Source organism: Papaver somniferum, unplaced genomic scaffold, assembly GCF_003573695.1.
Source record: "Papaver somniferum cultivar HN1 unplaced genomic scaffold, ASM357369v1 unplaced-scaffold_125, whole genome shotgun sequence".
Classification (NCBI taxonomy): domain Eukaryota; kingdom Viridiplantae; phylum Streptophyta; class Magnoliopsida; order Ranunculales; family Papaveraceae; genus Papaver; species Papaver somniferum.
In genome coordinates this window covers 11,885,603-11,893,587 of record NW_020621603.1, presented here as the reverse complement: position 1 = coordinate 11,893,587, position 7,985 = coordinate 11,885,603, and positions in this window count along the sequence as shown.

Here is a 7,985-nt window from a genome sequence, read left to right as displayed (position 1 = left end):
AGACTTTAGTTAGGGCTCGTTTGGTGGCAACGGATTTTGGGAATGATCAAGGCGGCGATGACTATGGCCCAGTCCACGGCCACGTACTATAATTTATTTAAAACGCCAACTAACGTCTATGGCTGTACTCTGTCGTTCATTCACGTGCTTTCTGTCCACCCACATTTGTTACACCGGGGTAGAATCGGGCAGGTTCCGAGAGAAATCCGGGGAAGTGGCGGGCAAGTTCACAAGCAATTTCCATTGTTTTAGCCATGGTTTTATTCGACCTCATCTAACTCCTTTAAAATCCTAAGTTTCTTAGGCTCCACGTTGAACGGTGACCCTCATCCTCAAACAAAATTGCTCCGTTTCACTTTTTCTTAAAGGAGAGAAAAACAAGGTTTTTTCTTACAAAATAAAGATTTTTTTTTTATTTATATCCGTAAAAAAAAAACGAAAACATAGAAAAGCCGAAGAAGAAAAACCTTATCGCGATCCAAATCTCTCAAGCCGTACCCAAAAATCGTCTCTACATCTTCGACGAGAGAAGAAAGAAGAAGAAAAACCCGTTGCTGTTATAAATTGAAGTTAGGGGACCATTCTGATGAAGAATCACAAAACCAGGTAATTTAGGGTTTCTTTAATTAACTCGGTATAATTAGATGGGTTTATAATTTGATCAAATTATGATGGGTTTGCTCTTGATTGAAGTATAATTAGATGTATTGGGCTCAATTTAAGTTTCTTTAAGAATTAGGTAAAGGGTTTTTTTTTTTGGTTCGACTGCAATCTCTTCGCCAGGTCTTTGAAGCGAAATTTGAAGAATCCCTGAAGATATCTCCGATTTTCGTTTTTGGGGTAGGTTTCAAAAAGAACCCTAATTTATTTTATCCAACTTTTAATCCCTAATTTTATTTTGGTGATATAATATGAGTAATTTTGGGTTGTTTCTTTGTTTTCAATATTAGGTCATTCGTGTGTTGCTTAATTGAAGATATGTCTTTTAAGGTATATCACTTTTCTCTTTACTTCTCTGCTTTTCAGTTTTTCAATTCTAAATTCTGTATAGAGTGGTAAAGTAAGCCCGATTGGAGATTTTTTATATGTTATTTGGCCTTCAATTGATTTGGAGATCTGTATAGACAGACATCACTTGAAATTCAACCTGGTGAGTCCCCCTCATTTGCATTCGTTAGATGCCCTGTGATTCTTCTTTATGGAACTGGATTCGACCCAATGACATCCCTTAATCTTGACACAAAATTACAGTGGTTAGGTCCAATCTGTTTAGGTGGTTTAATTTGTAGGATTTTATAGGATAGTAAGATTAAATAGTAAGACTAAACCAGTTACAAGTATAATAAATTTGAGACTTTACACTTTGATGGCCGATTCTTTAGATAACTGACGGCATGCCATTCTATGAAACGATACCATTTGCTTTGATTTATTTTTGAATGCTAATTTGAATTAGTACAAGTGAAGGATCCGTTTGCACACAAGCATATTTTCCCATCTATGTTGGATGCAGGATTTTCTTTTATCGGGATACCTTGGTTGGTATTATTGCAGTCTCAGTACTTATACATTAACTCTTTGTTTTTCATTGGCACCAGGATCTATCTTTCTCCATATTTGGCAGGTGTTTTGACTGATTGCATTTCATACCATCCAAAGAATAGATGATATCGGATGTCGAGGCCTTCTATTTGAAACTCAAAGCAGTGGCAGTCCCAAAATGTTACAGTGATAATTTCTTGGCAGAAAAGCGGGTATATTTGAAACTCAAAACAGCGGCAGTCCCAAAATGTTACACTAATCTCTTGGCCGAAAAGAAGGTATATGGTATACATTTGTTTACCAAAAGCTCCTTGAGAAACTTCTAACACAATTTTTACTTGGATAAGAAGCGAATTACGTGTTCACTTTGACCCAAATTATGCCAACACATTTGTTACTTCGATGAGAAGCCAATTATGCGAATTATGTGTTCACTTGGACCCAAATGGTTAACTAAATCTATTTTTGATTGTCGGTATGAGTACGATGATTGGGCATGCTGCTGAGACTGTGACGTTCACAGGAGGAGTGGACAAAACTAATTATGAATATACATTTAAGAAATTGTATAACACAAAGGCAAGAGTTAATGCTCCAAATTAAGAACACGATTAATGCTCCAAGGTAATATAGTTCCTTATGTCTAATTATTTTAATGTTTAAACAAACATGAAATGTTTAATGTAGGTTCCCGGTCTGTTTTGAAGTGAAAGATCATCCTAGATCGATAGTTTTTGTGCCATTAGACAGTGGATACCACAAATGGGGCCAGTAGGCGTAATAGATGTTCAGTGGGGGTTTTTCTCTCTGCAGCCTTCTTCCTCTCCTCTCCATGTACTACTTCTCTCCTTTTAATTCATCATCGTTTTTTTTTTATATTATTATTAATGGTTTCTTTTACAGATTTTGATATGACTTCAGGATATGATGATTCTGAACACTGAAATAAAAACCTCAGGAACACTAAATACGTAAACCCTAATTTTGGTTCTACTTTCACATCTCTTTCATTTTTATAGCTAATATACCTGAATGCTTGATTTGAAGTGGTGGGTTGTGGTTAATTAGCGGATTTAAGATATAAAAATTGTACTTTTTCTGATCAATACCTGAGTTTGTTTTCTTAGGTCTGGGGATTTCAATACAAAGTAAAAAAGGTGAACGATTTTTGCAGTTGGTAAGCCTGAAACTTTTTCGTTCTGTCTTTTTGTTTCTCTGAATCAATAAACCCTAACCCATTTGTTTTATTTTGCAGGTACGATTTTTTTTTTGCTTGGAAAGGGTTGAGAAGCATTACAAGTCCATGGTTTCTAATACTTTCCATGGTATGTATAAGCAATTCCATGTGAAGACATTATTTATTCACCGGTGTATATAAAGATCTTACTGGATGTCACTGTAAGTGAGGATTGCAATACCTTCCAATATGTATGGTTTACTTCTGAAGTGTTTATGTATGAGAATGTATTCCTTCTGATTCATGCACTTTTCAGAGAAAATTACATCAGTAAATTGCACCGGATACTTTAGTGTACAAATGTTACTGAGTGCAGAACAAGAGTCCCGGCAGATTGTTGCAAGTGCCAAAAATAGTAAGCATATCATATACCTAAACTGAAATGTTTTATTTGGATTATTGATATTGCAACATTTTTCTTATTTGTATTGATACAATTGAAAGTTTCAGATTTTTATATTCAATTTCCTTGAGATTTTTGTTTTCAACATCGTTTAGCTTTTTTTGTTACTGATTTTTTTGTTGTTATTCTTTATTGCCAGCAATAATGAATGTTTAAGAATTGACAATGTGCACGACAAGAAAGTGAAGGAGATGAATCGTAGTATTCAAGAAGGAAGGAAATAGAACCATGAAGATTATAAAGATATATGATTTCGCAAAACTTTAATGGGTTCAGTTCTTGGTGCTTGGGGTTTGATATCTGATTGTTATTTATATTTTATGTGTGTATACTTGTATAGGCCATAAGCTTAATTGGGTTTAATATGTTCGTTCACTTCGTCCGCAGGGGAAAACAAATGAAAATAAGACAGTAAATGATGATGAGATGGATAGTGGAATGATGCTGGAATGGCCAACAAGCCTTTTCCTGCATCCATGTTTCATAGATTACCAACAAGGTAATTATTCCTTCTACCTGGTCTCCAATTTCTTTTATAAGAATCACATGATTTACGTTTATATTTCTTAAATTGTTGATGCTTACTGTGATTCCAAGAAGTAAATTGATTCAGCTTTATGCAAAGTCAGTTCTAATGATGGTAGGGTAGACTTGGTATGTAGTACCTAAAAATATTGGGTTTCTTTATCTTTAGATTTGGGAAGTCAAATTACATATTAGCTTCCATACTAATCCATGAATGAGGTTTACTGTCATTACATGAACATGGTTTTGAGTCACTTTGGTTCTGAAAATCTGAAAAGAAAGCTAAGATGTAATACATTGGGCGCAAAGAGAATTACCGTTGTTGGATAACCAGGAAAGCATAGATTTGAAAGAAGCCATAATGAAGGTATAACTTTCATAGTCCGGCAAACTCATTTTCAAGATTTTATTCTTTTTCTGGAGTGTGCAACAACAATTTTATGGTATAAATTTTACTGATGATATGGGAACTGGCTGCAAAGAAACTCATCAGCTAGAGTAAGCTGTAAAGAAAGCGATGGTTAACTAGGTAAGCCTGAGATTTTCCCATCCTCCACCAGTGCTTAACATTAGCGGGACCAAGGATTACCAGCAATTCGATTCTCTGGAGCAACAGTAAGCACAAACCTCAAATATTAACTTCTTTTCATAATATGTTGTTGTTAAAGTGAACCAAGTTAATGTTGTCTGACTAATTTGGTTGTGTATTTAAATAAATTCCTGTACAAAAACTTTTGCAGGAAGTGTTATTAGCAGCAGGTGGATTCTTTGAGCAACGAGTTTGTGCAGTAACTACTAAAAGCCACACTGAAAAAACAATGGTTTAAAATCTCAATGTCCCTGAAACGATGGCTTACCAACCTGTTCAGCAGGTTACATATATATATATATAGAGAGAGAGAGATGCTATGCTATGTAACTACAAAGATGCTTTGTAAAGAAAGCTAAAGTTTTACCAAACAGTAACGTGCTGTAACGGCGAGCTTGATTGCTCCATATGCAACGCTAACTTCAGACAACATTTCATTGAATCTAATTAATATTATTACAGTTTTTGGACTATTAATCTATCTGCACCGTCACTTCCTTTATTTGTTTTTATTTGATTTTAACACCTCTTAGTTGAAGAAATGTTCTCATCTAATTAATAACACCAAATCAAATTTTCAGAACATTTGGTCTTCAACACCCAAGTTCATCTACTGCCAGTTCCCGTACTGCAAGTTCAAATCGGGACTGGGGCGAGGCGAAGCCGAGCTTTACCAAATGGGGCGAGGCGAAGCCGATCTTTACCAAATCAAATGCGGATTTGGGCGAAGCCGAACTTTACCAAATCATATCGGGACGGGACGAAGCCGAGCTTTACCAAATAAAAAATATGGTTCAAAGAAAGAGGTATTGGTGCATAGTATTTGTAGTTTGTAATTGCAGATTAAATTGGTGAGCCAAGTGTGAGACGCCCGGGCACAAAATCTTGTTTACCCATTATTGATGCATGAAAATACGAAACGCATTAGTAACTTTTTGAGTTCTTGGCGATATATTGCTTTTTTGTTTCTTGAGAAGTGAATAAGAATATGTTCGATTTTACCGAAGCGACATCCATCCTTGTGAAAAACGGTAAACGGATCATTACAGCACATGCATTTCTTTTTATAGTTGGTAACGAAAGAATAATCTATTGCTCCTCACTCAGACTTATCCGAAGGTCAGGGGAATATAAACTATGCAATTAAGACCAAAAGTTATTTGTTTACTTCTATTTTGACCCGTTAAGTAATAGCACTATTATTTCCGTACCTCCAAATTTTTCTTGGGCTTTTTAATAAAGTGGCCATGTTTTTATAATGTATTTCACAAAATGACCGTTTTTTTGAATGTTTATATAAAATGGCCGAGATTGACCTTTTCCATCCGTTTTTTTCAAAAAACTGTTAACAGTCATTAAATACACGTGTGTCAGTTAACCTCCTTAGTAAAAGACAGTTTAACCCTCGGTGAGTCAGTCTGGATTGGTGAGTCAACTCGCCTGAGCCATATTCAAGCCATTATACTCTTCACCCGTGCACAATCCTAGCATACATCTAAGTTATTTCTGTAGCTTCTCTGCAGCACAACAACACATTGTTTTGTTATCTTGGACCTGCAACCCATTGCAATTTCATTTCAGCTACACCGACACCTATAAGCTCCACTAAAACCACATCAACCTTCAATAGCACCACAAACTCATATACTACAATTCCAACACCACCAGAACTAATTGATTTCTCTTCAGCCAAGACTCATTCAAACAAAGCCATCCTCTTACTCTCCTTCTCATCTTAACTGACATCGAACCTAGTTATAACACTAATGTCATCTCAGTTTGATCTTCCTGTAAGCAACAAGAGAAACAAATCAAACCCATTAATCCTTGCGTTTTGTTGAACTTAGAACCCCTGCAACAACTTCATGATCACAACATGAGCCAACAGATGCAGCCACTTCTCATTTTCTCCCTGTAACAACCACCAATTGCAACTGCACCTGCAATTTCATTTCAGCAGCAACATCATCTTCTTAGCCAATCAACCACAACAACTCTTCTTCCTTTCTAAAAAACAACAACACCACATGAGTTATCATCTCAGCTCAAAACTACTCACAACTTGAGCTCAACTCAAGCAACTTTTCATAACCTGGTTATTGCTTGGTTAACAACTATCCATTTTACATCCTTGCCAGTGACTACCAACACCTGCTCATCATAAACTAAAGCAGCAAAACATCAAAATCTCTTAATACTTGTCAATTTGAATTCAAGAACAAACCCATTGCTTCAAATCTGTCACAGATACTCAACAACTACTTGAACTGCACTTCAAACCCTGATTTTTGTCAATCTCCCCAATTTCTTTCATGTCTTATATATATTCCATTTCACATCATCTCGACAAACCCTAACTTCCTAGTTCATCAAACCCTTGGAAATCAACATTCACAGCTTCTTCTTATCTTCGAACACGATCCTGCATTTTTCTCTTCTTGAGTTCAAATAATTCAAATCCATCAGTATTTCTTCCTCTTTGTTCTTCTCTACATCGATGATTCAATCACAACTGCAAATTAAGTCAATTGATTAAACAAAAAAAAAAGGAAAGAGCCCAAAACCCTATAATTCAAACAATCGAAATCAATTGATTTCACCATCCAAACATGTGTTTTCATTAAAGACTAAGTTAATTAACGTGTGGGTTCTAAAATTCTTACCTAGATTTTGATTTCTTCATCCCGATTTCAACTTCATCTTTGATTTGTACTTCAGCTTCGCTGCTGCATCCAGCAAAACCCTAAAAACTTCAAAATTGTCAAATATCACTAATAAACCATTCTTCTTCTTCTTCACTAATAATTACATCTTCGGTATTGACTGCTTGTGAGGTCACTTCTATTTTTCATCAATCACTTGAGTTCGAAGAGAAGAATTGAGAGACAGCGAGAGACAAACATAAACAAGAAGAAATGAATGAAAAGAAGAATCGATAACATAAGGGTGAGGATGTAGTGGTAATTTTAATCCCCATGATTGACTAAGTCAGCTTGGTGGACCATTTTGGTGGGACCAGGTGTTATATCTAACAGAAAGGCCACTTTATAAAAGATTTAAATTTTTTGGCCGATTTATTAAATATATGGTAGGAAGCTGGACACTTTGTTAATTTGCCCATTTTTCTTCCACCGTGAACATGCTTTTATATGGAATTTAGTTTACGGTGGGTTTGTTTGCAGAATTCACGATTTATAATTCCATGAGATTATAAATTCTGGGATCCAAATGAATCCTTCGTGTGTTTGGTAATTTAGTTAAAATTCCAGAATTCATAAAATTATCTTATTTTTAAAGTACATATATTGTTTGGCATTATTTTAACGGTCCGCGGGTTATAACCCCTTTGGGGTTATAACCCATCCAAATAAAAGTGATACAAAAACCCCAAATATCATAAACTGTCTAAACTACCCTTCTAGAATTAAATTACCCCAACAAAAAATCAACCCCACTTTTAAATATACTATCACCACCAACAACAACAAACCACCAGCAACAGCGCCACCGCCGACCACCACCGCCGTCAACCACCACCGTCGTCACCCACCACCGCGGTCGCTGTCGTCAACCGCCGCCGCCGCCACCACTGCCACTAACTACCATTGCACCACCGCCGCCAACCACCACCACCGACCACCGCCGCCGCCGACCAGCACCGCCGACCACCGCTGCCAACCACCACCGCC